This window comes from Chiloscyllium plagiosum, unplaced genomic scaffold, assembly GCF_037043375.1.
Source record: "Chiloscyllium plagiosum isolate Xiang-an unplaced genomic scaffold, Cpla_swu_hap1 HiC_scaffold_5, whole genome shotgun sequence".
Classification (NCBI taxonomy): domain Eukaryota; kingdom Metazoa; phylum Chordata; class Chondrichthyes; order Orectolobiformes; family Hemiscylliidae; genus Chiloscyllium; species Chiloscyllium plagiosum.
The window spans coordinates 36,966,094-36,989,666 of record NW_028270143.1 but is presented as its reverse complement, the minus strand read 5'-3'; the positions used below and the strand labels follow the sequence as shown (position 1 = coordinate 36,989,666).

The 23,573-nt window shown below is 43.3% G+C and overlaps 1 protein-coding gene across 2 annotated transcripts in view; it reads right to left on the bottom strand.

Annotated features, from left to right (window-relative positions):
- Positions 1-23,573, bottom strand: part of crppa (CDP-L-ribitol pyrophosphorylase A) — a 259,642-nt gene that overhangs the window by 213,510 nt on the left and 22,559 nt on the right. The gene's annotated exons all lie outside the window — the stretch shown is intronic.

Below are 23,573 nucleotides of genomic sequence, written 5' to 3'. Positions count from 1 at the left end.
AGTCTCTCAACTTTTAGAATGACCATGTTGGTTTCGGTTCTTTCATATGTAAATCGCAGAACTTTTAAAGTTACATTCCCAAGTGAACTTTAACAATTGGTGAAATGTCAGCCGAGATAAAGCATTTAAGGTGCGAGGTGCCCTGTGCGAGACTGTCTGTGTCACAGTTGTCAGACTATTCTAATCTAAAAAAAACAGATTTACAGAATCTTACATGGTTTAATGCAGTTTTTGAGCAAAGCAAAATGTAATTCTGCAAGTACAAATTCATCCCATAAATTTATATGTGTTTGTATGCATTTGGGTGAGTTGGGTTGGGGGAGAGGGTCATTCAAAATATAACAGATTACTGCAAGGAAGTGTACTGACAACTGAACAATCAGGAACACTGCAGGCAACTACTGGCCGATGTGACCAAAGAGCACACTCGTGAATTAAACACATTGATCAGGACTTTGGATCAACTCCTTCAGATCTCCCTACGCACCCTCATCCCACATACTTCTTGTGAAGGCGACTTCTACTGCCTTCCAAACATATGTAAAGCCAACACATGCCCCATCATATCAGGCAATCGGACCATGTGTGACAACCTCTCTGGCTATGTCGAAGGCATCTTGAAACCCATTGTACAGGGGGCCCCCAGCTTCTGTCACGACACTACGGATTTCTTACAGAAACTCAGCACCCAAGGACGAGTCAAACTGGGAAGATTCCTCGTCACCATGGAGGTTTCAGCACTCTACACCTGCATCCCCCACAATGACAGCATCGCGGCAACAGCCTCAGTACTCAACACCAACAACTGCCAATCTCCGAGCACCATCCTACAACTCATCCACTTTATTGTCTATCACAACATCCTCACCTTTTCATCCAGACACATGGAACAGCCATGGGGACCAAATTTGCACTCCAATATGCCAACATTTTCATGCACAGGATCAAACAAGACTTTTTCTCTATGCAGGACCTCCAACCAACACTATGCACCAGGTACATTGACGACATTTTCTTCCTCTGGACCCATGGCGAGGAGTCACTAAAACAACTACACAGTGACATCAATGAGTTTCATCCCACCATCAAACTCACCATGGACTACTCTCTACCACCTGTCTATTCTTGGACACATGCATGTCCATCAAGGATGGGTACCTCAGCACTTCACTCTACTGCAAACCCACAGAAAACCTCATGATGCTACACTTCTACAGCTTCCACCCAAAACATGTTAAAACAGCCATCCCCTATGGACAAGCCCTACGCATACACAGGATCTGTTCAGATGAGGAGGAACGTGACGGGCACCTATAAGTACTCAAGGATGCCCTCATAAGAACGGGATACGATGCTCAACTCATCGACTGCCAGTTCAGAAGTGCCACATCATGACCTCCTCAGGAGACAGACACAAGCTGCAACCGACAGGGTACCCTTCGTTGTTCAGTATTTGCCAGAAGCTGAAAAGCTACAACATGTTCTTCGCGGCCTGCAACACATTATCAGTGAGGATGAGCACCTCACCAGGACCTTCCCCACGCCTCCACTTCTCGCCTTTAAACAACCACCAAACCTGAAACAGATCATTGTTCGTAGCAAACTGCCCGGCTTTCAGGACAACACCATACAACCTTGTCACTGTGGATGCTGTTAGACAGGTCAGACAGTCAACATGAATACCGCCATTACGCGTGTGGACACCTTCCATCATGTACATGGCAGGTTCTCATGCGACTCAGCCAATGCTGTCTATCTCACATGCTGCAGGCAAGGATACCTTGAGGCATGGTACATTGGCGAGAATAAGCAGAGACTACGGCAACAAATGAATGGATACCACACAACAATCAACGGACAGGAACGTTCCTTCCCAATTGGGGGGCACTCCAGCGGTCCAGGACATTCAACCTCAGACCTTTGGGTGACTGCCGTCCAAGGCGGCCATTGGGGCAGGCAACAATACAAAGTGGCTGAGCAGAGGCTAATAGCCAAATTTGGTACCCATGGGGATGGCTTCAAGAGACCTTGGGTTCATGTTGGACTATAACTAGTGTTGTGTGATTTTTAACTTTGTACATTCCAGTCCAACACTGGCATCTCCCAATCATGACATGTTGTCGCACAGCCCCATGCTATGTTAATGCTTCAATCAAATGGCCATGTAACAAAGTCTAAGGGAAACAGTCCTCAGTCAAGTCAAGGGTCCAGACATGCGGAGTATATCCTATCCAAATGCAGGCTCATCTCCTCGGCTAGAACTTCCACAGTCTGAGGGTGGTACGCAGGTTAAGGCTTGAAGGCCCAGCCACCTCCAGAGAGGAGACTTCTCAGGAGCCTGATTGTGGGACATCGTCCGGCTAACTGCTTATGGGGGCAACCTTGTCTCATTCTGAAGAAAGAGCACTTCAAGTGCAGTCAAGTGACATTGATGTTGGTGCTGAGCATAAATGGGTAGAACAATGAAATGCAGGTCTACACAAGTACCCAGCAGACTTTGAGGGTGCTGGACCTGGCTCTTCACAGCAGCAGCTTCCATGGAGAAATCCAGATGCTCACACAACAGAGGCAGCAAGCTACAGGCTGCATTGGTGGATTCTGCCAATCTTTGAGTCAGGTTATCCAGTGTCTCGGAGAAGCCTGCCTGCTGCTCCTGTGTTTGTGCATTTGGATCAAACTCTCAACAGCCCACACCATGGGGTCACCTCCTGCCTGGGGCTAATCACGTGCCTACTCTCTAACTGTCCCCCAAGTGCCAATGCCCTGGGGCATTTCTTCCTTAGCCAGCTGTGGACAGATGGCAATGATGTGCTCCCTAGAATGTACTCCTGACCGTTAACTAAAGTACCCACCAAGGTGTCAGCATCAGATGGAGGGTGCAGGAGGCAACTTTGCCAGTGCATCCTTGAAGCGATCCATTGCTTCTTGCTCAGAGGTGGAGGAGACGTTGATGCCTTGTAGGGATATTCTTTTGAGGCTTGAGATTGTACAGGTGCCACTACTCAAGGGAGAATGAGTTCTGAAATACAAGTATTAGTTCGGGAATGTTAAGAATATATCAAAGTGATAGTAATGGCAGAGCGACGTATGTGTTGATATTGAATCTTACTTGCTTGTGAGGACATGGAGGTTTCAACTTCACCACATTAAGCAGACCCTTCCACTAAGCAAGGATGCTTTCCTTACAGAAGGGGAGGAAAACCCCACAACCCATCTTTGGTCTCTCCAGACTATCGTGAGCTATTTTCTCCTGGGCTATGACAAAGGGAAAGGTTGAGTGTGATGAAAGCGGCTGTAGAAGCTGGTGCAAGTGGGGAAAAAATAGTGGTGATGTGTTCCGAGTGAGTGAGGATGCAGTGGTGAGTGAGAGCAAATGAGGAAAGATTAAAAGTCTGTACATTTTGAACATCTTAAAATTTTACTTAATGTATTAAGGTTGAGGGATGTATCGTGGAAGACTGCGTTATTCATCAGATCCACTGCCTCTTGGATCTTTTGTGCAAATTGCAGAAATCAAGCAGCAAACTGTTGTTGCATTAAAGTATATGTAAACATTTATGGAAGATGAAAGTTCACCAAATCATTTGTTTCACCTAACTCCTTCCTTCATATTTGCAACTGCAGGTTTTTCTTTAGCATAGACCATCCATTTAAAAAAAAGAGCTATGCAAGTCCGTCAATTTCCCAATAAAAATTTCCAAACCCATTGTTAAAACATTACTTGAATAGGCAAATATTTCTTCATCCTACCCTGCCCCCACATTCCCTGAATTTGTATTTAATGGGATCAATATTTCCTTTCTTCGTTCATCTGTCAGCAATTACAATTCCTTCATTGAAAAATTCACCACAAAAGAGAAAGGTAAATCTCAATGTGAAAAGCAAAGCTATTGCAAAATACCTTATAATAATCCATTCATGTGAACACCATAGGTTGTTCAAGCTTGCTGGCCCAACCCAAACTAATAAGAGATTTCTGAAGAATGTTTTACAGTGCCTTCTCCACTGCTAATTAAATTAAGTCTGAAGGCTAGCACACAGAAAATGTAATCTGTCATGTTATCCTATGTCTGCACAAAGGAAATGAATTTTATGTCATTAGTCACTAGGGTGAATAACTTTCCATTAAAGCAAAGCTTGAACTTATTGGGCAATAGGCTGTAGTGATGGTGGACTGGGGATTCCTGGCTGTAGTAGGCCCAGAACATGGACTCTTTCAGTGGTGAAGGAACGTTGATTGTGGCAGTGTTGATGCATGGAGCAGGGATCCTGGCTGTGGTAGTCCTGGAGCTGTACTCAGGGCTCCAGCCAATAGAGATGAACCCTATTTAAAGTACTTTATTCTTATTCTTTTGGGCTCCAAAAAGGTGCTAGATTGCGGTGACAGAACACTTTTCACTGTATCTCCCTAAATAGATGTTACAATAATTCATTCATTCATATTGACTTTACAGGGAAAAAAAACCTGAAAGGTGTTCAAATTAGCAAAAGGATTCCATCATACAGGACTTCCAGTGGAGTTATGTGAAGACCAGATCAAGGTCGTAATAGAGTCAACTGAAAATGTCCTTGCTTAAATTTACTCAAAAAGTATTGGTCAGTCTAGAAACATAAACAAAGTAGAACTTTGGGAACGGTAAGCTGATGAGCGTGATACTTAGGAAAGCTAAAATAACAGGAGCAATCATGAATGCAGGAATAATTAAGTAGTTTAACGGAAAGAAAACAGAGGAAGAATAAAAGTATCTTTCTCATGTTGGCAGGAGTACAGATACCTTGCTTAAGTTCTTAGGCTGTGTGCTCACTCCACTGCTGTTCACCCTGCTGACACACGACGGTGCAGCGAAGCACAGCTTCAATCACATCACCAAGTTTGCTGATGGCACGACTGTAGTGGGTCTCATCAGCAGGAACAAAGAGTCCGCATACAGAGAGTAAGTGGAGCGGCTAATGGTGCAGAGCCAACAACCTGTCTCCGAATGTGGGCAAGACGTAAGAGATGGTTGTTGACTTCAGGAGGGCACGGAGTGACCACTCTTTGCTGGACCTCGACAGCTCCCCCGTGGAGACCGTGAAGAGCACCAAATTTCTTGGCGTACACCTGGCGGAGAATCTCACCTGGCCCCTCAACACCAGCTCCATAGCCAAGAATGCCCAGCAGCATCTCTACTTTCTGCGCAGGCTTAGGAAAGCCCACCTCCCACCTCCCATCCTCACCACATTCTACAGAGGGTTCAATGAGAGTACCTGAGCTGCTGCATCACTGCCTGGTTTGGGAATTGCACTGTCTTGGATTGTAAGACCCTCCAACAGATAGTGAGGACAGCTGAGGAGATCATTAGGGTTTCTCTTCTCTCCATTACAGACATTTACACCACACGCTGCATCCGAAAGGCAAAGAGCATTGTGGAAGACCCCACACACCCCTTACACAAACCCTTCTCCCTCCTGCCATCTCACAGAAGATACAGGAGCATTTGATCTGTCATGGCCCGACTGTACAACACTTTGTTCCCCCAAGCCATCAGACTCCCTAACGCAGTATAATCGGACTCTTTCCCATCTGAAATTCTTTTGTATTGCTGCTAGAAAATTGTCTATTATTGATCATACTTCTATTGCACTGTAATTTTTGTGTTTTACACTTCTTACGCACTGCTTTATGCCATGTACAATTGTGTAGTTTGTGCTGTCCATGTGGCACCCTCGGTACTGGAGGAACGCGGTCTCGTTTTTACTGTATCAGTTGCATATGGTAGAAATGACAAATAAAAAGCTGCTCTATTCTACCAGAACGCTGGAGAGACTGTATCTGGAGCATTTTGCATAACTTTGACTGTCTTTGTGAAGGAAGGATATACATATCATGGAGTGAGTGCACTGGATGTTCACCAGTTGAATTTCTGGGATGATGAAACTCTCCTATGAGGAGAGACTGAGGAGGGTGGGACTGCACTCTATAGAAGTTGTAAGAATGAGAGGTGATTTCATTGAAACTTTGAAAATTCCAAAAGAGATAGAAAGGGTCTCATAATAACAGGCAAGCCATTTAGAACTGAGACGAGGAATCTCTTCAATCAAAGGGCACTGAATCTTTGGATTCTCTAACCAAGAGAGCTGATGAAGCTTAGTCAATGATTATGTTGACAACAAAGATCAATATATTTTTACTGATAAACCAATGACCAGAAAGTGAAGTAGCTACATATCTCTTCCAAACTGTAGTTGCACCATATACAAGGCACAAGGAAGTAGTGTGATGAATATGCCCCACATGCCTGGATGAGTGCAGCTTGAACAGCATCAAGAAGCTTGACACCATCCAGGGCAAAGTGGCCCACTTGATTGGCATGATCTCCATAAATACACATACAGCTGTATAGACAGAGGGCTGGATCATAAGTTTTACAAAGACATGAGAATTTGCATGAAGCACAGTTCCGGAGTGTACAGTGCTTAATTCTGGGCACTCTGCCAAAACTGGCCTGGGCGAATGCACAGCAAGAGGCAAGATAAGCTTATGATGCAAGAGACTTGGTTAAGAGGGGTCAATACAAAACATGATATTGATTTAAATTAAAATGCTAGAGACATTGAAGAGAGAGAAAGAGAGACAATAAAAAGATTAGCCTCCTGTAATTTGAGATAGTACTGATGATTTAATTATTAGTGTTTGTTGCCATTACTCCTCTGAAACTGACAACAACTTCCAGAATAGAAGACTTAGTCACCCAGCGGTCCCAAAGGATAGCTGTCAACTGTGTATCTGCAAGAAAATCAGGCCTCTAGGTTATGAGTAGGGTGGAACTTATCTGAATTTATCTTCATATTGCAATATTTCAATAGGGTATGACATGCTTCACTTCTTCACATAAACAACACAATCTGAATAAGCATTATCTCGATGTCTCTGCTACAATACAAAATGCCAGCGATAGAAAGAGTGATGTGCTTTAAAAATGTTGGCTAAGAATAAGCATGCCTTAACAGACTGATTAACGTGATCTACAGAACAAAACAAAATTAAAACAAATCATTATATATTTCAATGTCCTAATTAAGGCAGCTGGCAGTAACAAAATGTTCTTTGTTATTCAAAAGATAATTAACTACTTTTCTTATCATAATTATTACATGTTGCAACATTGAATGCACATCGTAAAATAAAATTACCGCTTTTTAATAGCAATATTTAGTCACTTTTATTAAGTATCAACATCTAAACATTCTTAAAGGAATAAAAATATACATCCATCAAGCCCTCAAGGCTTTCACATTGAAATCAAAGCACATGGCATATTTCTCATCTGGTTCTGCAGTAATCATGTTACTGGTTCTCCATTTTTCTTCTTTTACAGCCTCTTTTATTGTGCTTAACTTTTTACTTAATTTTCTCTCTTTCACATGTGCTCTCTCTTGCTTTTATCACATTTAAATTTTTCTTTTGTTTTGTTTTGAAAGAGAGTTAACGGGTTATACAGGAGGATATGATAGGAAGAAAAGCTTACCAAAGCCTAGAAGGTGGATTTCTGATAGAGTCCTGGAACAAAAATGTAATCCTCTTTTCCTAAACCACAATACCTGTATTTCTTCCCATTTCATCACATACATGGCTTCCCCTAAGTTTTCACCTTTCCAACATATATTGCTTCTCCAATCTCCTCCTCCTCACTTCTTTCTAACTAACATAACTTCCTTTTTGAAATACCAACCCAACTACAAATCCTTTTCCCTTCCCTGTTCTACTGTCTCTCATTGATGTGAACAGAGGGGTCATGTTGGAGAAGAATCACAAAGGTTGTAGAATGATCAAGAAGAGATCATAATCTCATGGTTAGACCAATTTTGTTATTGGACAAACAACTCCAAAATATCAGAAATTCTGAGCAGGCCGGGCAGCATCTGTGAAGAGACACACAAAGTTAATGTTTCATCAGAACTGATCATCAACCTGAAACATTAATTCACTTTCTCTCCACAGATGCTGCCTGACCTGCTTAGCGTTCCAGGAATTTGTGTTTTTACTTCAAATTTCCTGCATGCAAATTATTTTGCTTTTGGAACTGCAAGATGGGGAAACCTAATTATATGGAAGTCACGTCAGATTTGAGAAGTGACGTTCAAAGAATTAGGTTGAGACGGAGCAGTGGTTTACAATGGCAGACTGCTCAAAGGCATTGTTATAACAATGGAGTAATGGTGGCAGCATTCGATAAAGGGCTGAGGTCAGTACTTGAGGAAGGAGTGAATAATTTACAATTTCAGGGTATGGACAGAACATGAGCCTAGAAAAAAAGGGAATGAAAGAACACTATGGAATATAGTGGTGGAAGGGCTATCCGAGAATTCTAAAATTACACATAGAATAGATTCCCTACTGATTTTGAGAGGTATGTAATTGTGTGTATTAGATAATTCAGTTTGTGATAATAAATATAACATATATATTCAGAAATAATAAGTAATATGAGGGCAGTCAGATAGTAAAATTCCATTTGTGCCACAAGGATCGGTGCTGGGTCCTCTACTTTTTGTCATTTACAGAAATGATTTGGATGCAAGCATAAGAGATACAGTTGGTAAGTTTGCAGATGACACCAAAATTGGAGGTGTAGTGGACAGCGAAGAGGGTTACCTCAGATTACAACAGGATCTGGACCAGATGGCCCAATGGGCTGAGAAGTGGCAGACGGAGTTTAATTCAGATAAATGCAAGGTGCTGCATTTTGGGAAAGCAAATCTTAGCAGGACTTATACACTTAATGGTAAGGTCCTAGGGAGTGTTGCTGAACAAAGAGACCTTGGAGTGCAGGTTCATAGCTCCTTGAAAGTGGAGTCGCAGGTAGATAGGATAGTGAAGAAGGCGTTTGGTATGCTTTCCTTTATTGGTCAGAGTATTGAGTACAGGAGTCGGGAGGTCATGTTGCGGCTGTACAGGACATTGGTTAGGCCAGTGTTGGAATATTGCAATTCTGGTCTCCTTCCTATCGGCACGGAGGAGAGGTGTGGGCACAGGTTTTGGACTTTCTGCGGTGGCAGGGGAAGGTGCCAGGGGTGGCTGGTGGGGAGGGGGGGGCGTGGATTTGACAAGGGAGTCACGGAGGAAATGGTTTCTCCAAAACGCTGATAGGGATGGGGAGGAAAATATATCCCAAGTGGTGGAGTCTGTTTGTAGGTGGAAGAAGTAGCGGAGGATGATGTGATGTATATGTAGGTTGGTGGGGTGGAAGGTGAGGAACAGGGGCATTCTGTGCTTGTTGCATTGGGAGAGGTGGGGTTCAAGGGCGGACGTGTGGGAAGTGGAGGAGATGTGCTGGAGGGCATCGACAACCACATGGGAGGGGAAATTGTGGTCTTTGAAGGAGGAGGCCTTCTGGGATTTTCTATGGTGGAACTAGTCATCCTGGGAACAGATGCGGCAGAGGCAGAGGAATTGGAAATAAGGGATGGAGTTTTTACAGGATGCAGGGAGGGAGGAGGTGTAGTCCAGGTAGCTATGGGAGTTCGTAGGTTTGTAGTAGATGTCTGTGGTTAGTCAGTCACCAAAGATGGAGAGCCCCAGGAAGGGGAGGGAGATGTCTGAGATGGTCCAGGTAAATTTAGGGCAGGATGAAAGGTGTTAGTGAAGTTGATGAACTGTTCAACCTCCTCGTGAGGGCACGAGGTAGCGCCGATACAGTCATCGATGTAGAAGAGGAAAAGGTGGGGATTGGTGTCGGTGTAACTGCAGAAGATGGACTGTTCCACGGACCGACAAACAGGCAGGCATTGCTGGGGCACATGTGGGTGCCCATGGCTACCCCTTTGGTTTGGAGGAAGTGGGAGAATTGAAAGAAGAAGTTGTTAAGGACGAGGACCAGTTCAGCCAGGCAGATGAGGGGGTCAGTGGAAGGGGATGGTTGGGACAGCGTAAGAGGAAGAAACCGAAGGGCTTGGAGGCCTTTGCTGTGGCAGATAAATGTGTACAGGGAGTGCATGTCCATGGTGAAGGTAAGGCGTAGGGTGCCAGGGAAACAAAAGTCTTGGGAGGTGGTGAAGGGTGTGGGTGGTGCCCCGAATGTAGGTGGGGAGGTTCTCGACAAAGGGGGACAGGACAGTGTCAAGGTATGCAAAGATGAGTTCAGTGGGATAGGAGCAGGCTGAGACAATCGGTCGACCGGGGATGTCAGGTTTGTGAATCTTCTGTAGGAGGTAGAACCAGGTCATGCGGTGTTCACAGACAATGAGGTTGGAGGCTGTGGGTGGGAGATCCCCAGAGATGATGGGGTTGTGGATGATCTCGGAGGTTACGGTTTGGTGAAGGAGGTGAGGTTGTGGTCAAAGAGGAACATTAATCATCTCCCAGCATCGACCACACCTCCTCCCACCCTGCCTTTTGTAAAAACACCATCCCTTATTCCTAATTCCTCTGCCTCCACCACATCAGCTCAGTGGTTAGCACTGCTGCCTCACAGTGCAAGGGACCCAGGTTCGATTTCTACCTCCAGCAATAGTGTGTGTGGAGTTTACACATTCTCCCAGTGTCTGTCTGGGTTTCCTCCGGGTGCTCCAGTTTCTTCCCACAATCCAAAAGATGCGCAGGTCAGGTGAATTGGCCATGCTAAATTACCCATAGTGATAAGTGCATTAGTCAGGGGTAAATATAGAGTAAGGGAATGGGTCTGGGTGGGTTACTCTTCGGGGGGTCAGCGTGGACGTATTGGGCTGAAGGGCCTGTTTCCATACTGTAAGCAATCTAATCTAAATCTGTTCCCCGGATGACCAATTACACCACAGAAATCCTAGATGGCCTCCTTCTGCAATTTCCCTCCCATGTGCCCTCCAGCGATCTCCTCCATTTCCTACACCTCCACCCTGGAACCCACCCCTCCCAATGCAACAAGAATAGAACCCATCCCGGTCCTCACCTTCCACCCCACCAATCTTCGTATGCATCGCATCATCCTCCGCCACTTCCACCACCTGCAAACAGACCCCACCAATAGGAATATACTTCCCTCCACATCCCTATCAGCATTTTGGAGAAACCATTCCCTCCGCCAGCCCTCACCCCAAATCCGGAACCTTCCTCTACCACCACAGGAATTGCAACATCTGCCCCCTCACTTCCGTCCAAGGCCCCAAAGGATCCTGCTACATCCAACAGAAATTTACCTGTACCTCCACAAATATCACCTACTGTATCCGCTGCAGCGGATGTAGTTTCCTCTATATCGGGGAGATAGGACGTCAACTTGTGGTTCATTTCAGAGAACATCTCTGGGACACGTACACTAATCAACTACACCACCCCATGACTGAACACTTCAACTCCCTCTCCCACCGCACGAAGGACATGCAGGTCCTGGGCCTCCTCCATTGCCAACCCTAACCATTCGGACGCCTGGAAGAAGAATGCCTCATCTTCCACCTCGGAACACTTCAACCCCAGGGCATCAATGTGGACTTCACCAGTTTCCTCATTTCCCCTCACTCCCCACCTTACCCCATTTCCAACCTTCTAGCTCAGCACTGCCCTCATGACCTGTTCTACCTGCCAATCTTCCTTCCCACCTATCTGCTCCACCCTCCTCTCTGACCTATCTCCTCCATCCCCACCCCATCCACCTATTGTACTCTTTGCTACCTTCTCCCCAGCATCCCCACCACCTTTATCTCTCCACTCTGGAAGCTTCCTGCCTCCATTCCTGATGAAAGGCTTTTGCCCGAAATGTCGATTTTCCTGCTCCTCGGATGCTGCCTGACCTGCTGTGCTTTTCCAGCACCACTCTGATATAAACTTCCAAGCTCATGCAAACACATTGTCGATATAACAGAATATCAACATTACTGATCCAAGATGATAGTGTGGACCATGTTTCATAAAACATTTATGATACATATATCATGTGCTGAAGGTCAACAGATGGCATTATCAATTTTTTCAGATATCGGTGTGCACCACTGATTACTAATTTAATTAAAAAGACAAACAAAATGAGAACTGCAAAATCCTAGAAATTGTTTCACTTGTAGAATAGCCAATAAACAAAATACAAGGAATAGAATACACACTGCTAGCCATAACTGATGCTCATCAGTTAGATTTGAAAAAAATTTTCAATGACTCTTGCCTCGTTTTGGACAATTGTTTCTTCTCAAGAAGTTTGGAAAGCTGGTTCAGTAAGTGGAATGCTTTATCATTTGTGTTGGTGGCCTGCTAAAAATAATCACACAATAATTCCGACTTATTGAACCTTCAGCACCAGTAACATGTTAAAGTTCAGCTTCTGTCCTGACCTCATCATCCTCAGTCTCTGCTTTTGTTAGTCTTCTGCAATGGCATCAGCAGTATCATGGAATCCCTATAGTGTGGAAGCAGGCCATTCGGCCCATTAAGTCCACACTGAACTCCTGAACAGCATCCCACCAGACGCATACCCCTACCCTAAACCTGTAACCCTGCATTTACCCATGGTTAATCCAGCTAGCCTACACATCCTTGAACACAATGGGCAATTTAGCATGGCCAACCCACCTAACCTGCACATCTTTGGACTGTAGGAGAATACTGGAGCAGCCAGAGGAAACCGGTACAGACATGAGGAGAAAGTCTGTGTGGAGTTTGCACAGTCACCAGAAGGTGGAATCGAACCTGGGTCCCTTGCACTATGAGGCAGCAGTGCTAACCACTGAATCACCCGAGTCGCTTTATAAGTTTTTGTGGGGGTGTAGCAGTGAAACCCAGAAGAGATTTTACACTAAAATGATGAAACAGAGACTTGCCACTTCCCCACTAAAAATTAACTGAGCCAATTAAAAGTTCTTGCTTGTCAACTCCTAATTTTAAGAAAGATGCAGCTTCAGTGTCGTCGTCTGTGACACCAAATAATGAAACTTCATTAAAACTGTTATCATTAGCTTCAAAAAAAATTGTGGACATGAAGCAATTCTGGATTGTTTCCTGCTTTACCTTATTCAAGGCTTACTTCAGGATGTACACTGATTAGATTAGGTCTATATTATAGTTTCCTCTGGATTCCAAGTAGGCCATTTCTTATTGACAAGCATCGTGCAGTAAAAGCATTTTCAACTTCTAATTATACCTTGGTTCATTGGCTGTTATGACATGCTTACTTTACACCAGCAACACTGAAAAGATTTATCCTGTGTAGTAATCGGAGAATTCGAGAGGCCAAGAACTATTTTAAGTAAAAATTAAACAACTTTATTTCTTAAAGTATAACAGAGAACTTAAAGTATAACTAACTAACAACCACAGTTGCGCCTCGATATACGAACGACCCCGTTCACGAACAAATCGGTTTACGAACAGGATTGTACGTAAAATTTTGCTTCAACGTACGTACGAAATTCAAGGTACAAACGCAAAAGGCCAGTGTGCGACCACGTGGTTTCATTGTTCTGCTTTGCTATGTGCTTGTTGAACGCAAAAGCTCTTGGGCCCCGCGTGATCTCATTCAGTTCGTCTTTGGCGCGTGCGCGGTGAACAGCCGTCCAAGCATTCTTACGCTATCCGAGCAATGGGAAAAATTGATTCAGTTCGCGAACCGGGTCCCGGAATGGATTAAGTTCGTAAGTCGAGACGCTCCTGTCTTTACAACTCCTTCCTCTAACCTACCTTTTACCTTCCCTTCTATAATACCAATCCGATAAAACTCTCCCAATTAAGATTTACCAAAAATTCAAGTTTTCAAAACCAGCCAGCTGTCGAATCTTCTATTTGGATCTTCCTGTGTCTTATTTTCTTATTATTAGGGATTGTGTATCACAGATCACAGATCCATAAAAGGTACCTTTATTTTTCACATAGTCTCTACATGCTGGTGCCGTGGCAGTTCTCCTTCCAACTGTTCAATTTTCTCCAGTTTTATACTCCCAAAGCATCGGATTGTGTCGCTGGCTTTTAAATTTGTCAATATACTAAATTAAAGCTTGATTGGAAATTGGTATTTTGGGGGGTATAATTTAAACTGATTGGCTTAATTCGAATCTGCTTTTCTCTCTAGGCAACCCCAGTTGCTGGACCATGTGTTACATTGTATCTTATTCAGAACACTTGGTGCTGTCAGATGGTTCTGCTAGCTTTTAACTCTCTTAAACATACAGTATACCCACATCTTCAAAACGCTGTCTAATGGAAGTTGAACTCGGTGGGAGAGAAAAAACAAACAATCATATGGCTTTTGGTCCTTGGACATTAGGATGAGCTGAGCAATATCCATGAGTAACAGGATCTTGTGTTTCTGGAACTGCATGCAGCATGCAAGTTTCTGAAGCCATGAAGTAAAAATTGTTGATGTCATCCAGGCCTTTGGTTTGTTTCATAGCTGACTGGACAATGATTGATGTGGTAGTCAGTTGGCCCATTGTGCTGGTTGATTTGTTCTCAGACGTTTCAACACCATGGTAGTAACATCATCAGTGAGCCTCCGGTGAAGCACTGGTGTTCTGTCCCACTTTCTATTTGTGTGTCTTGGTCTGTTACAGTCGGTGATATCACTTCTGGTTCTTTTTCAGAGAGGTTGGTAAATAGGATCCAGATCGATGTGTTTGTTAAAGGTGTTCCGGTTTGAATGCCAGACCTCTAGGAATTCCTGTGTGCGTCTTTGTTTAACCTGTCCTAAGGTGGACGTATTGTCTCGTCGAACTGGTGTCCCTCTTCGTCTGTGTGTATGGATACTAGTGATAGTTGGTCATGTCTTTTGGCGGCTACTGGATGCTCATGTATCCTGGTGGCTAGTTTCTTGCCGGTCTGTCTGATGTAATGTTTGTTGCGGTCCTTGCAGAGTATTTTGTATATGACGTTTGTTCTGCTGGTTGTTAATATGGCGTCCTTTAAATTCATCAGGAGCTGTTTCAGTGTGGTGGTCGATATGTGGGCTACCATGATGTCTAGGGGCCTGAGCAGTCTGGTCCTCATATCCAATATGTCTTTAATATATGGCAGTGTGGCTAGAATCTATGGGGGCGTTGCGTCTTCTTGTTTAAGTCTGTTGTGTAGGAATCTGCGGACTACGTTTATTGGGCACCCATTGTTCCTGAATATGTTGTATAGGTGTTTTTCCTCAGCTTCTCATAGTTCCTGGGTGCTGCAGGGTGTTGTGGCTCATTTAAATAATGCCCTGATTTTGCTCCGTTTGTGGGTGTAGGGACGATTGCTCTTGTATTTGAGTATCTGGTCAGTGTGTGTGGCTTTCTTGTAGATGCTGGTCTGCAGCTCTCCATTGGCTTTTTGTTCTACTGTGACATCTAGGAAGTATGCTGTTGTCCTCTTCGGTGAACTTCATACCAGCAAGGATGTTGTTTATGTGTTTCTTCTGATTTGTTGCATTTTGTGATGACAAAGGTATCATCCACATAGCTGACCCAAAGCCTGGGCTGGATCATGGGAAGGGCTGTTCATTCTAACCTCTGCAAAACTGCTTTTGCTAAGAGTCCTGATACTGGTGATCCCATAGGCATCCCATTGATTTTCTTGTAGATCTGGTCATTGAAGGTGAAGTGGGTTGTGACAAACTATCACTAGTGTTCATACAGACAGATGATTAAAATTTGATGTTAAATTTAGCTTGAATATCTTTGCATGTTCTTCCTTCATCATGTATCCTCAATGCCCTGTACTTGATTTACATGTATGTGTACTTAAAAGAAAGCTTTTTATTCTCACCAAGATTAGCCATGATTGTGACAGCAATAACCAAAACACATATTTCCTTAAACTGCAATATGCATGGCATTTTTAATAGAATTAGTGTTTGTTTTTATTTCCCTTAATATTTTTTATTTGCATCTTTAAATATCAAAAAATTGCAAATGTGTAAGGTTGTTTCAAAAAGAAGACATTGGGGGCAGGACGAAAGCCTGCATGGCAACATTGAGATAGCGAGGTGAAATTTGCAAAGGCAAAGAGAATAACAGATTGGGATAGTAGTGTGTAGCCAACTTAGGCAGAATGTCAACTTATTTGAGGTCAACATAAGTGGTAGCCCTGCACAGCATTTTAATCCTTTCTTACCAAACCCTTTTGAAAGGATATCTACTCCTGTTCACATGTGATGAATACATGACACTCCCTCTCAATACATCTCTTACTCTATTCTGAATATGAAATCTGAGCAACTGGTTAAGAAATTTACAAATACAATGTTTTGAACTACATATATGATAAAATCTCAACACACAGTTGGATTAAACATTTTTATGTTATACTGGTAAATCTCCCCATGGTTTGTTGAAAACAACTTACGTTTCTATACACAAGACAATGAAAAAAATGAGAATTTCAGAAGCTCTTTTTACAGATGTAGTAATCAAATCCTGCAATTACATGGCACAGTTGGAAAACAGGAAGAGACCTGCAGTCATATAGCACTTTTCATAAGCACTGGGCATCTCAAAGCACTACAGCCTATAGAGGAAGTTCAAACTCAGTTCATTTATCCTAGCAGTGGGTTTCAATTCTATTCTCTCTTGCTTCTTGTATTCAATGATGCATTGCTTTGTCATGCTGTGTTGGAAGGCCCTCATTGTCAAAACCCTGATGCTCATCCTCATCTTCCTCCTCAGGTAACTGCTGTCAATCCTCTGTCTCTTCTGCACTGGGACATTCCCCCTTTGCTTGGTCCATTTGCGAGGGGCGTAACAAAACAATTTTGCAGCATACCTTTTATGGGCTATACTGCAAAACTTCTAGAAAAGCCTCCTCATTGAAACCACACCTTGACCTGAAGGGGTGGGTGACCATTCTATCCCAGAGGCCATCAAGGTGATAGCTACACTAAACTGTTATGCAGCTGGCTGGATGCATGGATCCACAGGGGATGAGTGTACGAGATCTCAAGCCTCAACCTACAAATGTACCTAAACTGTAACCATTGCGATTTGTGCCAGATTACACTGCTTCGTCTCATTTCCCTGTGACAAAGTCAACATTGCAACCTAAGCAGTGGGCTTGGCCAATAAGGCTGGCATCACTGGGTGCCATAGACCATGCACACATCACATTTGGGAGACCATATCATAACACAGCTGACCTTATCAATAGAAAAGGGTTTCCATTCAATCACGGAGCAAGTCATCTATGGTCATAGGTACCTCATCTTAAAAGTCTCCATTAGGTATCCCAGAAACTTCCATGATGTTGTTAGCCCTCAGAACCATTGTGCTCCTACTTCGTTTCAAGGTTCCAATGCTTGAGAACTGAAGAGTCATATAAGACTTGTAACATTAACTCGGTTTCTCTCTCCAGAGGTGCTGCCAGACCTGCTGAGTTGTTCCAGTACTTTCTGCTTTTATTTCACATTTCCAGCACCTGCAGTACTTTGCTTTTAACTAAGCAGTTTATTTGCAAGAAAAGTTGTATTCAAGTAAGTGCTTTCTCGGGTACTGGTACTCTGAAAATTAAAGCACAACATAAAGTTGGCAAAAAATGGCAAACAGCTAATGAATTCAAACATTCAACACATTCAAGCATGTTTCTGGGTTATTTGCTGTATATTTGTAGCAATTTACACTCTGGTTTACGAGCGGTCTTGCGAAATCCGAGTGATAAGCAGCCATAATGGAATGTTGACAATCATTCCTCACTTTTATTCTGTACATTGCCATATATTTTGTAAGACAAAATTCAATATCTAATGAATGTTCTTACACGTTTTATGCTGAAAGTGAACTGATCAAAGTACTCAACTATGCCTTGTTCCTTCATCAGCTCGAGGGTACTAATTAGAGTATTAAAACATGCTGATACACTTACTAAAGTCATTAGCTGTTCTGTACTACTTTTGATTTGGTATTTTACATATCCTGTGTGCCTTGAATGCCAAAACAGCACAATTTGCTCAATCAGCATTTTATGTGGTGTAACAATGTGAGGCTTTCGCAAACAGTATTATTTATTTATCAAATAATTCCACTATCAACAGCTAATTTATAAATGAATTAAAGTCAAAGCCAAACAAAAGCTAAAAACTAAGCTTTCATACAGGGTTTCCCTCTGAAAGGCCAACCAAGTTCTCTCACCACATCCCACCAAACGCACTTCATTAACTACTAACACACCCATATGATATCCCTCTCACTCAATTCTAGCCCCAATTTACCACTCACCATTTCCTGGAAGAGCTCACTGCTCACGAGATATCCCTTGAAAGACCACTACCCCAAGTGCCCAGGCCATTTTTAAATGCTGCTGTGCCCATTTTTGGTAATCTGGCATTGAACTTCACTGGCAACATCATGGCTCAGCAGCCACAAGCCCCACAGCCCATAACACATCGGCAGCAGTGCTGATACTTCCTTAAACATACAACCCCATTGTCTCAGCCGAGTTGCTTTTTAACCACACACTTTACCTGTTCATAGGTGCATCCCATCTAAACTTCCTCTCGAAGTCACCACCACCCTGTCCCCAGTGTTCACTGCCAATTCACATCTTGTCACTCTCTTGCAGTGGAGCATCACATACAGGCAAGCAATTGGATCATTCCAAAAGAAAGCAAAAGGAAACTGAACAAAACCAGGTTCCCACAATATAAATAAAATGCTGGTGTCACATTCCACAATGAACTGCTATACCCAGCTGTCATAGACTGGAACGGCCTGTCAATCTGGTCTATATTAGAATGGTGCCGGAAAAGCACAGCACATCAGGCAGCATCTGAGGAGCAGGAAAATCGGCGTTTCGGGCAAAAGTCCTTCATGAGGAATGCGACAGGGAGCCTCCAGGGGTGGGGGAGATAATTGGGACGGGGGGGTGGGGGTGGAGGATTGACAGGTAGGACAGGTCATGAGAATGGTGCTGAGCTGGCAGGTTGGAAGTGGGGTAAGGTGGGGGGAGGGGAAATGAGGAAACTGGTGAAGTCCGCATTGATGCCCTGGGGTTGAAGTGTTCCGAGGCAGAAGATGGGGCATTCTTCCTCCAAGTGTCAGGTGGCGAGGGAACAGTGGTGGAGGAGGCCCAGGACCTGCATGTTCTCGGCGGAGTGGGAGGAGGAGTTGAAATGTTCAGCCACGAAGCGGTGTGGTTGATTGGTGCGGGTGTCCCGGAGATGTTCCCTAAAGCGCTCTGTGAGAAGGTGCCCAGTCTCCCCATTGTAGAGGAGACTGCATCCGGAGCAACGGATACAATAAATAACATTGATAGATGTGCAGGCAAAACTTTGATGGATGTGGAAGGCTACTTTGGGGCCTTGGATGGTGGTGAGGGGGGAGGTGTGGGCGCAGGTTTTGAAGTTCCTGCGGTGGCAGGGGAAGATGCCAGCTGGGGAGGATGGACTGTTGGGGGCCGTGGACCTGACCAGGTAGTCACGGAGAGAACGGTCTTTGCGGAAAGCAGAAACGGGGGGCAGAGGGGAGGGAAATCTATCCCTGGTGGTGGGGTCCGTTTGGAGGTGGCGGAAATGTCAGATGATGCGGTTTACGCGGAGATTGGTAGGGTGGAGGGTGAGGACCGGGAGGTTCTGACCTTGTGGCGGTTGGAGGGGTGGGGTTTGAGGGGGCGGAGGTGCGGGACGTGGATGAGATACGTTGGAGGGCATCTTCAACCACGTGGGAAGAGAAATTACGTTCTTTAAAGAAGGAGGCCATCTGGTGTGTTCTGTGGTGGAACTGGTCCTCCTGGGAGCAGATACGGCGGAGGCGAAGGAATTGGGAATACAGGATGGCATTTTTGCAGGAGGTAGGATGGGAAGAGGTGTAATCCAGGTAGCTGTGGAAGTTGGTGGGTTTGTAAATAAAATGTCAGTGTTAAGTCGGTCATCATTGATGGAGATGGAGAGGTCCAGGAAGGAGAGGGAGGTGTCAGAGATGGTCCAGGTGAATTTAAGGTCGGAGTGAAATATGTTGGTGAAGTTGATGAACTCCTCGCGGGAGCACGAGGTGACGCTGATGCAGTCAGCACCCTCTTCCTCAATGACCTTGTCATCCTCCGTTCCTCACTTCATCAGCATCCAGCACATCACCTTATTGCATGCCAGGACGGCGCAGCACTCTCCGTCCAGACTCTACTGCAGGGTTCCTCCTAGACTGGTCCAAGCAGCAGAACCACATCTTCAGCAACCTGATCAACATGTTCAGTATCACAGCTGCCTTCCATATCAGTCAGGGGCTTGTGGAATGGTGTTATCAGCCATGATCACAGTGGATTGCTCTTGCTCTTCCTGTTTGTCCTATGTAGTGTTTTGTGCAGTCCTTGCATGGGATCTTGTACATTACATTGGTTTTGCTCATGCTGGGTATCGGGTCCTTTGTCCTGGTGAGTTGTTGTCTGAGAGTGGCTGTTGGTTTGTATGCTGTTATGAGTCCTAGTGGTCGTAGTGGTCTGGCTGTCAGTTCAGAAATGTTCTTGATGTATGGTAACGTGGCTAGTCCTTTGGGATGTGGCATGTCCTCATTCCGTTGTCTTTCCGTTAGGCATCTGTTGATGAAATCTGCTGAAGACAGCTAACAATCCGTATCCATGAACATCAACTAGCCACGAAACGACACGACCACCTATCCTTAGTAGCCAACACGCAGATGACAAGCAACATGAGTTTGACTGGAACAACACTACAATTATAGGACAAGCCAAACAGATAACAGCCAAGGAATTCCTAGAAGCATGGCACTCATCCACAAACTCCATCAACAAAAACATCGACCTGGACCCAATATACCGGCCACTGGAGTTGACAACCGGAAGCGGCAGAGACAAACCACTATAAATGCCGGAGGAAACAACACAGAAGCGCTTCACAGGAGGCTCCCAAGCACTGAGGATGTCACCTAGACAGGGGACGAAATATCTGCAACACAAATTCCCAGCTCGGCGAACAGAACCACAACAACGAGCACCCGAGCTACAAATCTTCTCACAAACCTCTTACAAAGTTCTATTCTATCACAGCTCATCAACCCAGCATAGTACCAGCAGTAGCAACACTTCCACTGGTAGTTCAAGAGCTTGTAGCTTCTGAAACAGGTTTTCATACTTTTAGAGTTGGAGATCCCACATCCAACCTATTAAGAGTCAATTGACTGCAAGACAGCTATTCTTTCCCTGGACAAACTGCTTTCCCAACATCTTAGCCAATGTGGAATTGACAATTGTGGCATGCTGTCTTAATTCAGTCCACTGAGATTCAGCCCATCAAGGATATAACTTCCTAAAAGTGCAAATGCAGGTAGGTAAAGGCAATGAATAGATCAAGTAGTTAGGGCTCTTGTTTGTAGTGCAGTGGTAGTGTCTGTACCTCTGAGCTAGTAAGCCCAGATTTGAGTCCTACCTGCTTCAAAGGTTTGTCATAACATCGCTGAACAGATTAATGAGGAAATATTGATAGACCAAAGAGTATTATGGAGAACATAGGCAAAGGCTTTCACAAGGGTAACATAGTCATTTTCAATTTTCTGTTAAAAGTATCCTGAAATGCTATGAGACCCAATAGGAAAAGAATATCAAACCCATAGAATCCACCATAAATTCAGTGGAAAGATATTGGTTTAAAACATTACAGTTAAAAGGATTGACATGAGGCACTGGGTCAAAGAGTGTGGTGCTGGGGAAGCACAGCAGGTCAGCAGCATCCGAGGAGCAGTAGAGTCGATGTTTCAAGCACGAGCTCTTCATTAGAAACTAGGACTATCTTAGCTCCAATGTGGAAGGCAAAATTGGAGACTTAATAGAAAATTTTAAAAGTATAAAAGATCCTGATGTAGTGATTAGAAAAGGACTATTCCTCAAGTTGAGGAGTCAATGACCAGTGATCATCAATTTGAAACTGTTACTAGGATAACACAGAGGATTTAGAGCAATATCTTTATACAGAACTCTTAGATCATGGAGTACTTTGCCACATGGAAATAGTGTGTTTGGAGCTTTGAGACAAACATTTGAAGTAGAAAGATTGCAGGACTATGGGGATTCAGCACCACAGTGAAATTAGTTTCAAATTGAGCTTGAACCCATCAGGGTGCAGTCATGATTTACCAAATAGCTTTCATTCTCTCAAAATTAACTGCCAAAATAGTGTGGCTCCACTTTGCGGCATTGCATATTATTTCCCCATTACACAACAGCACTGTACTTAACTATTCTTTTCATCTCGGACTAAAGTCTTATCTAGTTCCAAAACATGTTGCTACAAGATCTTTTCTTGTCTAAATTGAAACTACCATTTCAAAACCAATAATAAACCAAAGGAAGAGCTCATTTTTGCCATTATATTCACAATAGCTTTGGCATAGGCTTAGAGAGAGGGGATTTGGTTATTAATTAAATTGCATATTTAGTTGATTAATGTTTATGAGAAAGATGTGCAAATCAATGCCCAAATTTTAAATCTATTACGATTGATGTCAACACATGAGAAGAAAGCATTTTCTTTCCTTGCAAAGTACACACAGTAATGCTACTCAATTGCTCTGCACAATTCCTCAGCCAACTTCTGCAAAAATGTTCACCTGATGTTAAATTTTCTTTTTAGAATTGGCATTATATATAATGGAAGTATTGTAAAAATACATTGCTTTTCTGTAATATATTCTGTATTAAATAATAGATGCACAAAAAATTCACTAGCTGTCTCAAACACTTTGGCTGAGAAAGTCATGGTCGTGAACAAATGAATAAAACAATATGTTAATTCATAATAGCACCTCATCTCAAACTGTTTTACTTTTGAGATGCATTGACATTGCTATTTTGGCAAAAGTGTGACTTTCAATCTGAGCTACAAAATTGCTGCAGGAGAGTGATATTGATCTGGGCAAATTGTTCACTTGAGCAAAATATACCTGACAATACAAACTGAAAATAAGGAAATTAGTGTTAAAAAAGGAAGTATTTCTAACACAAGAATACTAGTTTTATGGAGTCCTAATTAAAAGTGCATTGTTAGAAAATAAAACAAATAACAAAATGGCTAACTCAGGAAAGATGGGTAAAAGAAATCTGGCTGAGTCAGCATATTAAGTCAGTCATATGGCCTAATACAGCTTTCCAACATAAAGCCACAGAAAAATATGTTTTGAACAGATCAGTCAGAACAGGAGGATAACATTAAGAAAGTAGTAAAACAGATGTGATAGTTAACCACAAGGCAAATGGTATTTCTAAGCAAAAAAAATTTGATTAATAATGCACACAAAACAATAAACTAACGAAATGAACATTGAATTAATAGAAAATACTGCCCAAGGTAGGAACGAGTTCAGGGACAATAAGAGCAAAATTGAGAGAGCCACAGATAAGAACATAGTGCAAAGCTACAGTAACCTTGGAAGCTGTGATTAGCTAATGTAAAAGGAAATGCATGAGATTACATGTGTCACAAATGGAGCTGCAGAAAACAAGATTTTTAAGGAAAAAAATGGCTTTTTAACGAGCACAGCAAGATTAGTTAACTGTTATTTCAAGAGGTCCAAACATTTGGCCCAGACAAGAAGTGCCAAATCATGACTTATACTTGAATAATTGGCTTACAATTGAATAGATGGATTACGATCTACCCTGAACACAAGCTTGAGTTACATTTGGATGAACATAAAAATAAAAAAGTTGGCATCAAACTGAAGTGCTTTCTGTGTTT